Source organism: Panthera onca, chromosome D4, assembly GCF_046562875.1.
Source record: "Panthera onca isolate mPanOnc1 chromosome D4, mPanOnc1 haplotype 2, whole genome shotgun sequence".
NCBI lineage: Eukaryota > Metazoa > Chordata > Mammalia > Carnivora > Felidae > Panthera > Panthera onca.
Genome location: NC_138351.1, coordinates 32,591,303 through 32,611,334, shown reverse-complemented (window position 1 = coordinate 32,611,334; position 20,032 = coordinate 32,591,303).

The window sequence follows — 20,032 nt, the reverse complement described above, 5'->3', positions numbered from 1 at the left end:
ACCAAAAAACTGTTAGAACTGATCCATTAATTCAGCAAAGTTGCAGGATATAAAATCAATGTACAGAAATTGGTTGCATTTCTATACACCAATAATGAATCAGCAAAAAGAGAAATCAAGGAATCGATACCATTTATAATTGCACCAAAAACCATAAAATACCTAGGAAAAAACTAACTAAAGAGGTGAAAAATCTATCACTGAAAACTATAGAAAGCTTATAAAAGAAACTGAAGAAGACACAAAGAAATGGAAAAACATTCCACGCTCATCAATAGGAAGAACAAATATTGTTAAAATGTTGATACTACCCAAAGCAATCTATGTACTTAAAGCAATCCCTATCAAAACAGTACCAACATTCTTTACAGAGCTAGAACAAACAATTCTAAAATTTGTATGGAACTAGAAAAGACCCCCGAAACCCAAAGTAATCTTGAAAAAGAAAACCAAAGCTGGAGGCATCACATTTCTGGATGTCAAGCTGTATGACAAAGCTGTAATCATCAAGACAGTATGGCACTGCCACAAAAACAGACACATAGATCTATGAAACAAAATAGAGGATCCAGAAATGGACCCACAAATGTATGGCCAACTAATCTTTGATAAAGCATGAAAGAATATCCAATGGAAAAAAATACATTCTCTTCAGCAAGTAGTGCTGGGAAAACTGGACAGCAACATGCAGGAGAAGGAACCTAGATCACTTTCTTACACATACACAAAAATAAAATCAAAGAGAAAGACCTAAACATAAGATGTGAAGCCATCAAAATCCTAGAGGAGAAAATGGGCAACAATCTTCAACCTCAGCCATAGAAACTTCTTACTTGACATGTCTCTGGAAGCAAGGGAAACAGAAACAAAAATAAAGTATTGGGACCTCATCAAGATAAAAAGCTTCTGCACAGCAAAGAAAACAATCAGCAAAATTAAAAGACAACTGATGGAATGGGAGAAGATATTTGCAAATGACTTATTGGGTAAAAGGTTAGTATCCAAAATCTGCAAAGAACTTATCAAACCCCAAAAATAAATGATCCAGTGAAGAAATGGGCAAAAGACATGAATAGACACTTTTCCAAAGAAGACATCCAGATGGCTAACAGACACATGCAAAGATGTTCAACATCACTCATCATCAGGGAAATACAAATCAAAACCACATGAGATACCACCTCACACCTGTCAGAATGGCTAAAATTAACGACTCAAGGAACAACAGATGTTGGCAAGGATGCAGAGAAAAAGGAACCCTTCTGCACGACTGGTGGGAATGCAAACTGGTGCAGCCACTCTGGAAAAATCTATGGAGGTTCCTCAAAAAATTAAAAATAGAACTACCCTTCACCCAGCAATTGCACTGCTAGCTATTTATCCAAAGGATACAAAAATGCTGATTCGAAGGGACACATGCACGCCAGTGTTTATAGTAGCACTATCGACAATAGGCAAAGTATGGAAAGAGCCTACATGTGCATCGATTGATGAATGGATATATATATCACTTCATACACACACACACACACACACACACACACACACACACACTGGAATATTACTCGGTGATCAAAAAGAATGAAATCTTACCATTTGCAACAACGTGGATAGAACTAGAGTTTGTTATGCTAAGTGAAATAAGTCAGTCAGAGAAAGATAAATATCATATTATTTCACTCACATGTGGAATTTAAGAAATCAAACAGATGAACATAGGGGAAGAGAAGTAAAAATAACATAAAAACAGATAGGGGGGCAAACCATAAAAGACTCAAATACAGAGAACAAAATAAGGGTTTATTTTACAAAATTAAAATTTTTTGCTCATCAAGAGACGCTGTTAAGAAAATGAAAAACAAACCATAAATTTGGAGAAAATATTTGCAATTCATTCATATGTCTGAAAAAGGGTTTGTATCCTAAATTTATAAAGAACCCCTCATAAAATTTAACATGAAAAAGACAAAACAGCTTCATCGCTTAAGTTCATTTTAAATAGGTGGCCAGGTGGTTACAGGTAGCTCTTAGAAGAGAGCTGAATGGATTTGTTTGGTATGAAGCACAAACATTATTTCCCTAGAAGATGTACAATCAAGGAAAGGATGGGGCGCCTGAGTGGCTCAGTTGGTTGAGCATCTGACTTCAACTCAGGTCATCATCTCACAGTTCATGAGTTCAGGCCCCGCATCAGGCTCTGTGCTGACAGCTCAGAACCTGGAGTCTGCTTCAGATTCTGTGTGTCCCTCTCTCTCTGCCCCTCCCCTGTTCACACTCTGTCTCTCTCTCTCCTAAAAATAAATAAACATTAAAAAAAAAAAAGGAAAGGAAACAAGGAGTGAGGGATCATCTCAAGACATAGTAAGCAACTGGAAAATCCAGGTCATTATAACTGAGTTGGACACACTTTACTTCAGCCAACGAGTCTGTATCAGTCATCTTTTGCTGTTTGATAACCACAAAATCTCAGTGACATATAATATGCATGGCATTTATTTCCCAAATAGCTGAAGCTGGATGAGTCTGTGGTAGATGGGGCATCTCTCATACTTCTTCAGATCAGCTGAGGTGGTTGTTCTTTGTGTGTCTCATTCTAGAGCCTAGGTTAGAGAGTGAGCAGTTAACCTGGAGGCATTTTTCTTGTGGCAATGGAAAATGAACAAAAGATCAAACTTCCTATATATTTCAATCTCCTCCTTAACCAAATAAAATCACATTGACTCCCAAAGTCAGTAGGAGAGCTATTCACCTTTAGAGGGATGCCTTTCAACTGGGGAAATTTTGCCTCTAGGGGAGGATATTGACAGTGTCTGGAGGCATATTTGTTTTTCACAATGGCAGGGAGTGGGAAGTGATACTGGCATCTTGTAGGTAGAGGCCAGGGATGCTGCTAAACATCTTCCAATGCACAAGATCACCCCACAGCAAAGAATTACTCATCCCAAAATATCAATAGTGTTTTAGTTGAGAAATCCTGTTTTAGAGGGAAGAATTGCAAAGTTAAGTGGCAAAGGCATGGATACAGAAAAAAATCAAGAATTTAAATCACTAATTCAATCTACTAAAGATCATAAATGTGAATACCTTTATTAGAATTCTTCTTTGAAAATATTGTAATGAATTATCACCTAAAGATTAAGGAGATATGGAACTTTTTGCCCTAAATTTACAAAACATGTATTAACCTGGGCTCCAAAATTTTGAGTAGTTATGTAATCACAGCAGCAAAAATATATGTCATTGGAGAATGTTCACAATATCACTTCTAGAGAAGTTCTATCTAAAAATAAAAAAAAACTTCGGAAAATATTCTCAAAAGGCAAATCCTAACAACATTGCCCAATATCAAAACCAGTATCAATTAAGTAATGGAAAGTTGGAGAGTGAGGTCCCCCTGAACACTGGGCAGTCAGGCTAGAAGTTGTTGTTGCTATTAAAGTTAAAAACATTTCAGGGAAAAACTCACCTAGGGTGATGGGTATTCAAGTACTGAAATCTGGTTTTTATCATAAATGACGTTTCTATTTGTCAAATTTTAATATGGTATGACCATGGCTGAAGTTTTGACTTTGAAATATGCCTTTTCATAGTATTGTGAAGCTGAGGCATCACAGCTTCTGATATCACATCTTGAGATATCATTTTCACTATGATGTAAGCCATTAAACAATGTCTATGGAAAATGGAAAGTGAATGTAAGACATGAGATGGAAATTTAAAGTAAAAGTCAGGATATTAACAAGTGAAAATTCCAGAGTATTATTAGTATCTGTAAGGTGATATGGGTTTTTGCTGACTACATTTGCCTTTCATAGGTATAGTGGTCTTAGCAATCAACAATGGAATTGTCTCTAGATAGTTTAAGGAAGAAAGAAAGAAAAGACAGGAAGAAAGACCCAGAAAGAAGAAAGAAAGAAAGAAAGAAAGAAAGAAAGAGAAGAGAGAGAGAGGAGGGAAGGAAGGAAAGAAGGAATTCATTATATGATAATAGTTCACAGACTCACTTGGAGGATCCGAGGCCAGACTCTGAGGCCATGTAGTCAAATACAGTGTCCAGACACACATTGTGGGGGGAGGCTTTTCTTAGTACGTCACTACTTCTGCCATTTAGTACCTGTACTGCTCAGGAGAGAGTGCCAGAGTCCTGTTCCTAACAGAGCCTAACACTTCTGTTGCCACCTGTGCCAGATCAGTCCTGGTATGTGCACTATTTCTTTACATTGCACTTGGAGACCTCTGACCCATGTGGACTTAAATGATTAATAGAAATTAGGTTACATGTTTGCAGCCTAACTTTAAGGGAATCTGACCATGAACATTTTCTGAGATGGTTGTACTCATAATGTGGAAAATTACTAAAATGAAAGAGAATATTTGGTATCATTGTGTGGCCACTAATACAGAATATTCACTACAGGAAGAAAGAATATCAAGGAGAAGAAAAAATAACCAATGTTCCACATCAGGAATCAGCAGGTGAAGGTAAACCAATAACTTATCAGGTCTGCAACATAGGGTGCTAGAGGTCTGGAAGATGTGATGGTGAAGGATTCTAGTTGGTCTCAGTAAGTCTCCTGAATCTCTGTCTCCTTGTCAAAAGAGCTGACCACTCCTCAGGACTCACAGATGTTACAAGGGTCCACAGTTGCAGCCTGTCTTTGAGAAGGCATTAGTTTCTATGAAATTAATTCTTTTGTCTCTATAAAATTACTACTCCATAGATTGAGACTCATGTCTTTGGCTTAAGCTTTGGCCTCATGATAAAATAAAATTATTTCCAAAAAGGGTATTTTGTGGCTATTTGCCATTTACACCCAAATGTGGATGACTCTGAGATTCTTTCCTAGAAGCACACCCCTTTCCTTTAAGTTGGATATTCTGTTACTTACAACTGAAAGCATTATAATTGATATAATTATTGATAATTCTCTCTATATATAATTGATATAATTATTGATAATTATTGATAGAGTTGATAGAGTAGCACTCTTAAACCATCAATAACTCAGTTAAAATCACATCATCTCAAAATAAAGAGTTGAGTGGTAAAATCAATGCTGAGCTATGCTCTCCAGATCCACTTTCAGGACTAGAGGATATAATCACCAATATGCTGTAAGTGTTGGCTAACAGACCTCCTCTGTCATAACTGGGCAGCACCTTCACTATAGAGATCTGTCTGCCTCAATCAAGTTTGATCACTCCCTTCCTTGGGAGCAGCCCAGTATGGGCTGGCTATACCAGTGCCTGGTCAACATGAAAACATAAGGGCTAGGCCACCTATCCCCAACAGAGGACAACTCTCAATGACCATGCTAGTGTCAGAGCTTTTCATGGGGTCAGCTGAAGCCTTTGCAGTAACTACATTACAGCTCATTTTCTCCCTCTATGCAATTCTACTCCCTTTCTTCCACAACTGTAGTTTCCAAGGACACTCCCATACACTACCCTTCCTACATGCCAATTTCCATTTCAGTCTGCTTTCTGAGGAACCCCACCTATGATAAATGGTCTCTTTATTAGTTAGCATTAGGTTCAGCTTCAGGCTATCAACAACCAACAATAATAATGGCTTAAATAGTATCTACACTTATTCCTCCCAAGTCCAAGACTGTATCAGAGATCTAAATGTGATATGGTGCATCATGGAATGGTGCAGAGACAATATTCTCTATATCTTCTTGCTCTGCTCTGAATAGATTTGACATCATGGTCCAAGATGGCAGTGCATATGTGCTAAACAAGATGGAGGAAGGGACAAAGAGGAAACAAAAAACACACTTGTACCCTCTTAAATACCATCCTGTGAGTTGGGGGATTCAAGGAATAAAACTAATGTTCCTGTTAAAACTTCAGGCATTTACTATGTCTGCCATGGTTTTAGTTTTCTTGGCCCTGCGATAATCATGTCATGTTTGAACATGCTTTGACTACAGACCTCTTCTTTGGACTCATGCTTACTAGGATGGCTCTTTTCAGTATCCATTCATTCTACCTGGGCCAAATTCCTGCTTCCTACACTTACCCACCATTCACTTCTGACCCCAGAATTATACCAAGTACTTAAACTCACCATCAACAGACCATGATATGACACATCAGTAACAAAACATGACCTACAGCAACATAAGTTATAAATTGCTCTTTTCTGATCCTTGTATGGTGGGCAGAATCATTGATTCAAGAAAATGGTGTGATCTTTAACCAAACTGTGTATTCATTAGCAAATATACATCTACTTTAGCCACTTAAAATTATTTGGAATAATGGGTTTTTATTTTTAGAATTTATTTATTTTTATTTTCTATTTGTGTAAATGAAGTTTCAAAACAGTAGTCTCTCCCACTGGTTGAAAATGTATCTTGACTCCATAATAAAGGATATCATTATGCACTGCTCTTTTTACCAGAAGATGACAATGTATAACAATAAGTAACAGCATGGGCACTGACCAGTCAGAATGGATGCCAATCATAGGTAACCTTTGTAGTTGTCCTGGTAGTGACCAGATGAACATTGTGGTGCTTGTTAGTTGCAGGAAGGAGTATCATGTGACAGGCAAGCATACAGGATTGAATCTCTACTCTGCTTTTTACTAACTCTGGCACCTCTAGAAACTTTTCCTCAGTTTCTTTATCTATAAAATAAGGATAATAAAGTCCCACCTTCAGAGCATTTATTAGGAACATTAGAGAAGATAATTCATGTGGAACATTTGACATGATATCTGACACATTGCAAAAAGCTCAAGCTTCTTTTATCCTATGTAGCAGCAATTTTAATTATTTGGGCTCTTATGAAAAATTCTTGTAAACATTAATGAGCATAATGTCCACTGTTACTTTCCATAAATTCTTCTTAGTTCAGTTCCTGGCCACCTGATAAAAAAAAAGATCTATTTTAATTGACCTTATGGTACAGCAAGCTAAGTTTAATTTCGTTATAAAGACTATATTAGCTATCTTTGGATATAATTGCTCTTTCCCTGAGGTATTTAAGTTTTTATTCTAATAGCATAATGGTTACAAACACAGGGAGGCTAAGTAGTTTGAAGCCTAGCTCTTCCACTTCTTAGCTGGGGTAACTTAGGCTTATTGCTCTCCCACTCTGAGCATTCTCTCTCTCTCTCATCTGTTAAATAGATATAATCCAAAGAATTTACCTTATAGATTCAATAACATAATTTAGAACATTTAAAATAGAAAGAAGAATCATTCAATAAATATTAGCTATCATTATTTTACTACAAACTATTTCAACTCCTTTTGTGTAGTAGAGGCAGTATAAACAATAAACTATGAATGGAGTACGAAAGGAACTATTCACTAATTTTTTCATCATATACAGTCCTCATTTTTTTTAAAGTTGTTATCCTCTGTAAAGAAAATGTCCATACTTATTTGTAGTTGTATAAATAAGGTTCAAAAGAATTCACACTACACTCAAATGTGTAGAAAAGCATGTAATTAATCTGATTCCCTTCATATGCCCCACTTGTCAGACAGTAAAGCAAGGACAGTAGCCCAGGTATACTCGTGACAGCAAAGATGAGGTAAAGTTCTCAAATCCTAGTGATGGTTTCTGTATCACTGCTTGTCTCTATCAATGAGTGATTGTTTTGGGGTGCTCTCTGGTGTGCTGAAGAGTGACTGGTCCCATGCCTATGGATTCTCCTGGCTGCTGCTTCTGAAGTCTGCAATGAGATAGCTCATGGTGATATCTCTGTTTGGTCAGAACTTGGTGGTGCTTGCTAGATAGTTCAGCTTGGCCTTTGCTCTCAACTGATGCTAAAGATCCCTCTAAGACTGCTCCTTTTCCCTTTTCAGCCCTGACCTGTGATGCCCACCTAGGCTGTGCCATTTGCTACAGCAGACCTCATGGCAGGCCCACCTTCTGTGTGCCCTTTTTGGATATGTAGGAGATTTCCACCTTTGCTGCCTGGAAACCACAGGCAGCTCAGGAAACTAAACTCAAACCCACCCTCTGCAATCAGTGCCACAGAGATCTTTGCTATAGCTGTCCCCAGGCTAGTGTATGGGCCTCCTCTGGAGACCCAAATGTGTAATGAGGCAAAGCCCTGTGCCAGGGATGATCCCATTCTGGCCAAAGCTCAGAGAGGAGAGACTAGGCCATCTGACCCTTACCCCTTATCTCTCCTCAATCTGTCTCCCTTCTTCTACATCATAATTCCCAGGGGCTATGTGATAGTTAATTATTTTATGTGTCAACTTTATTGGGGTAAAGGACGCCTACCCCGATAGCTGGTAAAACATTGTTTCTGGGTATGTCAGTGAGGGTTTTTCGGAAAGAGATTAACATTTGAATTGGTAAACTGAGTAAAGAAGATCATCCTCACTGATGAAGGAGGGCCTCATCCAATTCACTACTATTCTAAATAGAAAAAAAAAAAGTAGAGGGAAGAACAGTAAATTTGCTGTCTTTGAGCCTGTGACATCCATCTTCTTCTGCCCTTTGATGTCAGAATGGGTGCTCATAGTTCTTGGGGCTTTGGAATTGGACTGGAGCTTATATCATTGGCTTCTCTGGTTCTCAAGCTGAGAACTGAATTATACTACTGACTTTCCTGGCCTGTAATTTGCAGATGACAGATTATGGAACTTCTCAGCCTCTGTAATCATGTGAGCCACTTGTTATAATAAGTCTTATGTATGTATGTATGTATGTATGTATCTATCATCTATCTACCTATCCATCTATCATCTATCTACTTACCTATCATCTATCTATCTATCCTGTTTGTTCTGTTTCTTTGAAGAACACTGACCAAAACAGGCCAAAAGGAACAACTTTCGGACTTGATACTTCCTGTAAGTCAAATACTCCTTCCAGACTCCAAATTCATGGCTATGGTGGACAGGGTATGGGAGCAAAAAAGTTAGTTTACCAATGAGTTTACTTAAATTGGAAGTAATCCAAAATATTGTCTCCCTCAACATTTGAACTGATTGCAGTTGTAATTGGATTATAAATTATTTTGTTTTAAATAAAAACATAATACATTATTGTTAATAAATTGGTTCTGTTATTCAGGAGGATAAAGTACTACTCTTGTATTGACAGAAAGTAAGTTCTGACTCCTACTTCTCCTTATAAAACTAAGAATATAAATGGCTTCTTTATGTTATCCTGCAAAAAGCAAAAATTGAGGGGGTTTCTGACTGCTAAGAAAAATCACACTAAAGGCATTTTTTTCCTCTTGTGGTTAGATCAGAAATTGAGGTGTTCATGGATTAAAAACCATTTTCATTTAACTTTTCAAAAATATTAAATCCCATAGACATACATTTGTAACAACCTGGGAAGATCCCCTTTTGTCAGTGGAGATGAAATTGATTTCTTAAAACAAATATCTTTGAGTGGACCATAGATAATAAAAATAAACTAAGTATTCTCTTCTTAAAGCCATGAATAATTTACAAAGTTAATTGGAAAAATCAACTTTCTTTCAGCCCCCTTTGCCTAAAAATGCTGAAAAGGGTCTTTTGTGTTTCCTAACACTTAGTTCTTTGCTGACCCTCTCACCAATCCTCTTACCCCCAAACAAAAGGCCAGGAGAATTAAAGTCTCATAAAAATTGATTTTTAGATCTGATAGAAAAATGTGGTAAAATCTTTTTCTTGCCAAAAGAATTAAATGAGAATTGAGTAATAGAAACTCAGTAAAACACTTCCCTCCAGTTTATTCATTTCCCGTACCTCACAACATTTTTTACATCAGTATTCATCCTTCCTTCCCATTTATTCTGTGACTTGGTATGTATTTTCACATACCTAACTCTTATCACCAAAAATTCATGTATGCATCTTTTTAGCATTTTGTTATATGTATATTAATTTTTATGAAAAAATCAAACTATACAAAAATAAAGGTATTGTATAGGGACTCCCATTTACCTATCACCTTGTTTTAATAATTATCACATGGTCATCTTTTTCCATCTATACCACCAGCCACTTCCCACAAGCACCTTTTCCCTCAGATTCTTTTGAAGCAAATTGTTTCATTGTTTTTAAAGCAAATATTTCAAGTATATGTTGCTTTTGTCAGCATAACCATCTCAGTTTTATGTTTCTTCCTTTGGTTCTTCCTGCAATTTCAATTATATAACTTTCTATTTTCACTTTCTATTCAGGAGTTGTATCTTCTACTTTGAACTTGCCATGTGCATCTAATAAATGGATTGAATCTAGCTGGAATTCATTGCATTTTAAGTATGATATCTACCTACAAAAACTTAGAATGGAGCCAGTGGGAGAAATAAAATCCAGACAACATTGGCAAGAAAAATAATACCACAATGAGCCATCTGTGTATTGGAGAAAATCTATATTGTGCAGAAGAAATCTTTAGGGTATAGGTTAACAGGTTCCCCAAACCTAGCATTTTTGTGTTTTATACTTCTTTAGTAAAACCCATTACCAATCACATTTTATATACTAGATCATGAAGTGTTAGTTAATGGGTTTGTGTTTTATCTGCTAAGGATTTGAAACTTCCTCTTAAGACTAAGACTACTATAACTGTGACCACATGACCCCCTTGTTCCTCTGAGGTAATCTGCATTACCTGCCAGGAGTTTGCCTTACTCTTCCTTACTTAAAGCAATAGCACCACCTAGTGGTAAGATTAAAATGTTTCCTCACACTAGTCCTAGAACTTTTTAGAGCTGTTCTTTTTTTTTTTTTTTTTTTTTTTTTTATTTTATTTTATTTTTTAATATATGAAATTTACTGTCAAATTGGTTTCCATACAACACCCAGTGCTCATCCCAAAAGGTGCCCTCTAGAGCTGTTCTTAACAGGCCAAGTAAAGTAAGCAGTCTGGTGAAATTTTGAAGGCCTTCTCAGACTAACGTTTTTAAATGCATAAAACACAATACATAAAATTACAAAGAAAACGAATTACATGAAATGCTGTTGTAGCCAAGTGTCCATAAACTTCTATTAAGAAGCCACAATAGGATATTAGGAACATGAAATTATAGTTCCCTCAGAAGCAGCTCCTATTATTTGTAATTAAGGATCATATTTTGCAGATAGGTCTTAAGGAATTATACAATGGTTTTGGTTTAATCTCTATGAATATTTAAATACAAGTATTATGGGGCGCCTGGGTGGCGCAGTCGGTTAAGCGTCCGACTTCAGCCAGGTCACGATCTCACGGTCCGTGAGTTCGAGCCCCGCATCAGGCTCTGGGCTGATGGCTCAGAGCCTGGAGCCTGTTTCCGATTCTGTGTCTCCCTCTCTCTCTGTCCCTCCCCCGTTCATGCTCTGTCTCTCTCTGTCCCACAAATAAATTAAAAAAAAAAAAAATACAAGTATTATAAGGGAGAGGGTACTGGAGCCAGAAGGGGAGTATCTATGTAATAAAAACAGTCTGAACAGTGAAAAAATGTTGGGTTTTGTATCCTGAATGCTTTTATTGGGCCCACAAACGGGGAGCAAGCTGGAAAATTAATGCTATTACCATTAATACTATTATTAGCTCTGCTAGGTAAATTCCACTCTGGAAGGTGCAGAATTAAGTTCCCACCAAGGACTAGTGAAGTAGCTTTAGATATCACTAGCAGGCACTGTGAGGATTCTGTTGTCACTGAAGTGAGGGGTGGTTATTGTACTGCATACCCCTGAAACGGAGGCTCAAGGAAGAGGCTAGGGGCACAGAAAGGAGGACTATTAACATCACGAATCTTAGGTTATAATAGCAATAATAAAAATTTACCAAATACTTCAGGCTCTCATATCTCCTGAGCACACGGGAGGATTGCACTTTCTGGACCCCTTGTAAGTAGTAAGTGAGGCCATGTGATTGGCACCTGTCAATGAATTGTCTGTGAGAGTGACATGTATCTCTTCTGGGTCACTCATTTAATTGTCAGCAAGAGACCTTCCAGAATTCTCTTTCCCTTTGACACTGGGAAGGGAAGTTTTCCAGATGGTAGCTACTCTGCCTGGTTCCCTCCCTGAGTAACTATAATGGGACAAGTTCTCCTGCTGATTCACAATAGACATGTAGCATGATTGAGAAATTTTAAACCACAGATATTTGGGAATTATTTATTGCTGCAGCACAACACAATCTATCTCAACTATCACAGCCAGATATTCAACTAAGTGCTTTAAGTATTTTCATATGCGAGACTTTCAATTGATTTACTCGCTTTTCCTCATTCTTCAGATGAAGAAACTGAGCCTTAAAGCATTTAAGGACTTGCCAATGTCATGAAGCAGGGTAAGTCCTTTGACTCTGTATTGTGTCTCTTTAATTACTATATTATCCTACTTCCAAAGACCTGTTAGAGCCTGCATTGTGTGGTTTCAATAGAGAAATAAGAAATGTATGGAACCAGGAAGCCAAGAGGAAGGAGTGCTGAAGCTACTTTCTAGAAGACAGATCCCAAGTCATCCTCAACATTTAGTAGATAAGAGTTCTACTAACCTCTCCTCACTGATTTGAACAGGATTCCTCTTCTTTTTCCCATAAACCCTCCCCAGGTTTTGCAAGACTTCTACCTGGATTCCTTGCCTCAATTCTCTGACTCCTCCTAGTCATCTCACTTCTCATTCTGCCTCCCAAACCATCTTTCCAGTTAGTGGATTTTAGCTCTAGGCAGGCATCAAGAACACTGGTAGAGCCTTGCAAATACATATGCATAGGTCAGTAGGGGCGTGGTCAAGTGTATTTTTTGTATTTGGCTACAACTAAGGACCATTATGAATGACCATGACGTCATGTGTCCATACTATCAGGTCCCGCTTAACCTTTTCTAACTTATTGCCCACATAACCCTCTCCCCATGTTTCAGTTGCAGTAGAGAAATTATTATTCCTTGAAAAAAAGCAACAAAGAATATTTTTCTGTCTCCAAGCCTCTCCTTCACTTTTTCCCTTTATCTGAAATTTCTTCCTCTTCCCCATAGGTAAAAATTCTACCATCCTTCAAGTGCTACCTCCTCCACTTAGTTTCCCCATGCTGCCTCATGTCAGAATAGATCCTTGATTCCTTGGGTCCCTCCTGCCTTTATTACATTTATTTATACATGTCTTACTTACCCACTAGCCTGTCAGTTCATGAAGGGAGGGCCCAGTGTTGTTTTTTCTTCTTGCCTGGTGGTATTTTATCTTAGTATTCCACAAAACACCTCTTACAATGCTTGGTACCTAGCAAGTGTTCAATATTCTTTAAAATGCAATTTAGATAGATGAATTAAATATTTCTTCGCTCATTTAACAAATATTTATTGAGTGCTCATTCTGAGACAGACATTACAGATATAAGCAGACAAAAATCCCTGCCTTCATGAAGCTTACATTGTAGGGTGTGATACAAACAATAAATGTGATAAATAAGTTATATATGTAATATGTTAGAAAATGATAAGTGCTGAGAAGAAACAAAACAGAGACGGTAGATGAGTTGTCTATTTGAATTATTTGTATGCAGGTTAAAGTTTGAGGAGCTGTACTATAAATGAAGCATTATTCTTTTAGTATATGTGCTGCCGAAGCGAGCACTGAAGCATTATTCTTTATAGGGATTCTTTACAAAATAATAAGTGGATGTACACATCAGACCCCAAGCCAGCTCTTTTGGGAAGGCAGGGAGATCGTAGGTCGGTTTCTTGGATTTTCGAACCAAATGCTAGCATCACACAGGTATAAACTCACAATGGAATCAAAATGCTTCCTAAAAATTCTTCCTTTTATTTTAAGACAAGGATGTGTATATATATATATATATATATATATATATATATATATATATATATTAGTGTGTGTGCTTATATGTATTGATATGTGATTAGAGGAAGGAAAGTAACCTTTTTTGTGCTACTGTACCAGGGTTAAACCTTATACTGTAAATAAGGAGATACTAAAAAGATTATATTTGTATTTAACCAAATTAAATTAGTTTCTACTCAAAAAATATATCTATTATTTTAATCAGGAGGAAAATAAATTTCTAAAAGTCTCTCCACCCGATATTGCTCAGTCATTACTGAGTCTCTCCTTCTGGTATAGACACCTTCACATCCTGTGTGCCTCAGCTCTGATTCCTGCCATGGCTGTGGCAAACAGATCCCTGCAGGCCTCCTTCCTCTTGGCACTGATAGCACCTCACCTCAAGACTTGTTTCTCTCACTTCCTGCCTCAGAGCTCCTCTGGTTCCTTTCTGTGAGTGCCCATACGTGCCTGCTTTAGTACTCACACATGTGCAGACCAAAAAGATTAATGTCTCAAACAATGGGAGGTAGGAGCAGACTAATGAGTCTCCCTTTTGTCCCTAGTCCCTTCAGCAGGCAATTTGACTTGAGTTCATGCCAGTAACCAGCTCAATAATGCGACATTGCACTGACTTTCCCTCATTCTCTATCCTATACACTTGCTCCATAGGATTACTTTCCAAATAAATTACCTACACCGAAGCCCTATCTCAAGCTGTGATTTCAAGGAAATACAGGTGAAGACACACTCCCATCCGATTAAATTCACACAAAGTCCTTTGGGTCTTACAAAGAGTAAGACCAGCCTTATGACCAAATGGACCATCCTTTGGTCCACACATTGGGCCACCGCTTGAGATATTCATTACCCAAGGCCAATATGCAGTTATGGTAGTATGGTGGTATGCACTTATGGAGTATTCCCACTTCCTTTTGGGCATAGTAATATTTACTAGGGCTGGGAGCCTCAGTATTAGCATCCAGTCTTACTTCACCTGTACACCATATACCTGTGGGGATCCAGCCTATTGAAGAAACATAGTTCCCCATTCTCATGGAACATCCCTCATCATTTCCATAAACTTGAGAGTAATATCCACTTCCTCTCTGTTCCTATTTCTTTCTCTGTAAGGATACCCACCTCCCTTTGTCCCCATCCCTCACAGATCTAAACAATCTTGATGTGTTTAAAATTTCACAGAGGGAAAACCTTTGTCTTCAAAGAGCTGCTTCCTTCCTTATAAATTACTCCCAAAAAAGGGATACACAAAGGACCTCCCTAGAAAATGGAGAAGAGGAAGAAATAGGGAGGAAAATCCTACATTAATTAATATTGCAAAAATCCCAACTTTCTATATCTATATTTTTATTCCATTTAATTGTCATAATGACCCAATGAATTAGGTCCTATTATTCCCCATCGAATATGAGCAAACTAGGCTTGAAGAAATTTAGTAACTCTCCCAAAGTCTCACATCTCTTTTTTTATTTAATATTTTTATTTTAATTCCAGTAGAGTTAACATATAGTGTTATATTAGTTTCAGGTGTACAATATGGTGATTCAACAATTCTGTACCTTATTCAGTGCTCATCATGGTGAGTGTACTCTTCAATTCTCATCACCTATTTCACCCATTCCTCCACCCACCTCCCTTCTGGTAGCCATCAGTCTGTTTTCTAAAGTTAAGTGTCTGCTTCTTGGTTTGCCTTTCTCTTTTTCTTTATTCCACATATGAGTGGAATTTATTCTTAAATTGCACATATGAGTGAAATCATATGGTATCGGTCTTTTCCTGATTGACTTATTTTACTTAGCATAATACTTTCTAGCTCCATCCATGTCATTGCAAATGGCAATATTTCATTGTTTTTTGTGACTGAATTGATATAAAATCATTTCTTCTTTATCCTTTCATCAGTTGATGAACACTTGGGCTGTTTCCATAATTTGGCTATTATAAATAATGCTGGTATAAATACTAAGATGTGGATAGCCCTTTGAATTAGTGTTTTTGTATCCTTTGGGTAAATACCTAGTAGTGCAATGGCTGAGTGGTAGGGTTGTTCTATTTTTAGCTTTTTCAGGAAACTCCATACTGTTTTCCCAGAGTGGGTGCACCAATTTGCACCAATGCTGCAAGAGAGTTCCCTTTTTTTCCACATCCTCACAAATGGCTGTTGTTTCTTGTGTTGTTGATTTTAGCCATTATGATTGATGCGAAGTGATAGCTCATTGTGGTTTTTACTTGCATTTCCCTGATGTGATCATCAGGGTGATGTTGAACATCTTTTTATGTGTCTGGATGTCTTCTTTGGAAATATATCTGTTCAATTCTTTTTTTAATTGGATTTTTAATTTCAGCAGCACGTTTTTATTTTTAATTGGATTATTTTAAATTTTTAATTGTTTTTTTTAATTGGATTATTAATTGGATTAAATTTTCAAATTTGGATTGTTTTTGGGGTTTTGAGTTGTATCATTTCTTAGTATATTTTCCATACCAACCCTTTATCAGATATCTCATTTGCAAGTATCTTCTCGAAAAGGTTGCCTTTTAGTTTTGCTGATTGTTTCCCTCGCTGTGCAGAAACTTAATTTTGATGTAGTTCCAATGTTTATTTTTGCTTTTGTTTCCCTTGCCTCAGGAGATGTATCTAGAAAAATGTTGCTAAGGCTTATGTCAGAAATATTACTATGTTCTCTTTTAGGATTTTTATGGTATGAGATCTCACATTTAGGTATTTCTTCCATTTTGAATTTATTTTTGTGTATGGTGTAAGAAAGTGGTCCAGTTTCACTGTTTTGCATGTAGCTGACCAGTTTTGCCAGCACCATTTGTTGAAGAAACTGTCCTTTTCCCATTGGATATTCATTTCTGCTTCATCAAGGATTAGCTGACCGTATAATTGTGGGCCTATTTCTAGGTATTTTATTATGTTCCATTGATCTATGAGTCTATTTTTGTGCCAGTACCATACTGTTTTTTTAAAAAATATATTTTCATTCATTTTTGAGAGAGACAGACAGAGCATGAGTGGAGGAGGGGCAGAGAGAGAGGGAGACACAGGATCCAAAGCAGGCTCCAGGCTCTGAGCTGTCAGCACAGAGCCTGATACAGGGCTTGACTCAGGAACCTCAAGATCATGACCTGAGCCGAAGTCAGATTCTTAACCGACTGAGCCACCCAGGGGCCCTGATACTGTTTTGATCACTATAGCTTTATAGTATAACTTGAAACCTGGAATTGTGATATTTCCAGTTTTGTTCTTCACTTTCAAGGTTGCTTTGTCTATTCAGAATATTTTGTGGTTCCATACAAATTTTAGGATTATTTGTTCCACTCCTGTGAAAAATGTTATTGGTATTTTGATAGGAATTACATTAAATCTGTCGATTGCTCTCAGTAGTATAGACATTTTAACAACCTATTATGATAGGAGAAGACAGAATTCAATAGACAGAAAGGGAAAGATTAGGGCCTGAGGTCCCTGGGTGGGGAAAACACATATTTTGGAATGATGCTGGGAGTGTCTGACCACAGCAAAACCCCTCAGGCTAAAGTTCCTCTTAAGAAAGTAACAGACCCAGGGCACCTGAGTGGCTCAGTGGGTTGAGCGTCCAACTTCAGCTCAGGTCATGATCTCACAGCTTATGAGTTCAGGTCCCATGTCGGGCTATTGTGCTGACAGCTCAGAGCCTGAAGCCTGCTTCAGATTCTGTGTCTCCCTCTCTCTCTCTGCCCCTCCCTGGTGCTCTTTCTCTCTCTGTCTTTCTCTCAAAATAAATAAACATAACAATTAAAAAAAAAAAGAATGTAACAGACCCTACCTATTCCCCCTCAGGTTTCTCTCAGGAATTTGACAAAAGACCTACATATGACCATAGACCACCTCTCATCCTCTCATTCAATGAAAAGGAGCCAAGGAATGGACAACCCAGCACCTAAAGCTATCAAGCCGATAAGGGTAGAACCTGAGAAGGAACAAGGGGGAAGGGAAGGGAGAGGGCTGACTAGAACCTTACAAAACAAGGACCCTTGCCTATAGTCCTCAGGCATTCACTTTTGAATGTCTCCTCTCTATAAAAAGAGCTTTCCTACTATTCTTCTTTTCTAATAATAATATTCTATTAAATTTTTGCCTGCTCCTCATTTTGTGTCCACATCTTCATTATTCAGAGCAGCGAGACAATGAATCCTGGGTATTGTGGTAAAAGAATCCTGCAACAATTTGATTTGATTTTCCAACCCATAAGCATGGAATGTCTTTCCATTACTTTGCATCATTATTACTGAATTTATTTATTAGTTCTAGTAGTTTTTTGGTGGAGTCTTTAGGGTTTTCTATATATAGTATCATGTTATCCGTAAATAGTAAATGTGTTACGTCTTTCTTAGCAATTTGGATTCCCTTTTTTTTTTTTTTCTTTTGGTTGTCTAATTTCTATGGCTAGGACTTCCAGTACTGTGTTGAATGGAAGTGGTGGGAGTGGACATCCTTGTCTTGTTCCTGACCTTAAAGGGAAAACCCTCAGTTTTTCCCCATTGAGTGTGATGCTCACTGTGGATTTTTCACTTAAGGGCTTTATTCATATAAGGGCTTTACTTCACATAAGACCTTTAAGGTATGTTCTCTTAACCCTACTTTGTTGAGAGTTTTTATCATGAATGAAAGTTGTACTTTGTCAAATGCTTTTTCTGCAACTATTTAAATGATCATATGGTTTTTATCCTTTCTCTTATTGATGTGATGTGTCATGTTGATTGATTTGCAAATATTGAACCACGCTTGTAACCTGGGAATAAATCCCACTTGATTGTGGTGAATAATTTTTTTAATGTATTGTTGATTTCAGTTTGTCAATATTTTTTTGAGGATTTTTGCATCCATGTTCATCAGGGATATGGCCTTGTGGTTCTTTTTTTTTAGTGGAGTCTTGCCTAGTTTTGGAATCAGGGTAATTCTGGTCTCCTAGAATGAATTTGGAAGTTTTACTTCCATGTCTATTTTTTGGAACAGTTTGAGAAAAATAGGTATTAACTTTTCTTTAATTGTCTGGTAGAATTCCCCTGTGAAGCCATCTGGCTCTGGAATTTTGTTTGTTGGGAAATTTGTGATTACTGATTCAATTTCTTTGCTGGTTATTGGTCTGTTCAAGAGTTCTATTTCTTCCTTTTTCAGTTTTGATAGTTTATTAGTTTCTACGAATTTGTTGTCCATTTCTTCCAAAATGCCCAATTTGTTGGCATATAATTTTTCATAATATTCTCTTACAATTGCATTTCTGTGGTGTTGGTTGTGATTTTCTTCCTCTCTCATTTGTGATTTTATTTATTTGGGTCCTTTCTCTTTTCTTTTTTATAATTCTGGCCAGAGGTGTGCCAATTTTATTAATTTTTCCAAAGAACCAGCTCCTAGTTTCATTGATTTGTTCTACTATTTGGGGGTGGGGGGGAGGGTTGCTTGGGTTTTTGGTTTTGTTTTTGTTTTTATTTTTTTTTGTTTTTAGTTTCTGTATCATTTATTTGTCCCCTAATACTTATCATTTTCTTTCTTCTGATGGCTTTAGACTTCATTTGTTGTTCTTTTTCTAGCTTCTTTAGGTGTAAGGTTAGGTTGCTTATTTGAAATTTTACTTGTTTCTTGAGGTATGCCTGTATTGCTATACACTTCTGTCTTATGACTATGTTTGCTGCATCCCAAAGGTTTTGGACTGTCATGTTTTCATTTTCATTTGTTTCCATGTATTTTTTTAATTTATTCTTTGATTTCTTTGGTGGCCCATTCATTCTTTAGTAGCATGTTGTTTAACCTCCATGTATTTGTGGCCTTTCCAATTATTTTCTTGTGGTTGACTTCAGTTTCATAGTTTTTGGTTTGGTATGATCTCAGTCTTTTTGTACCTGTTTAGGCTTGATTTGTAAGCTGGCATGTGATCTATTCTGGAGAATGTCCCGTGTGCATTTGAAAAGAATATGTATCCTGATGTTTTAGTATGGGATGTTCTAAATATATCTGTTAAGTCCATCTGGTCCAGTGTGTCATTCAAAGCCATTGTTTCCTTGTTGATTTTCTTCTTAGATGATCTGTCCACTGATTAAGTTTGGTGTTAAAGTCCCCTTACTATTATTGCATTATTATCAATGAGTTCCTTTATGTTTGTTATTAATTGTTTTACATATTTGGGTGTTCAAGTTGAGGGCATAAATATTTATAATTGTTAGATCTTCTTGTTGAATAGTGTCCTTTGTTATGACATATGCCCTTCTTCATCTTTTTATATTCA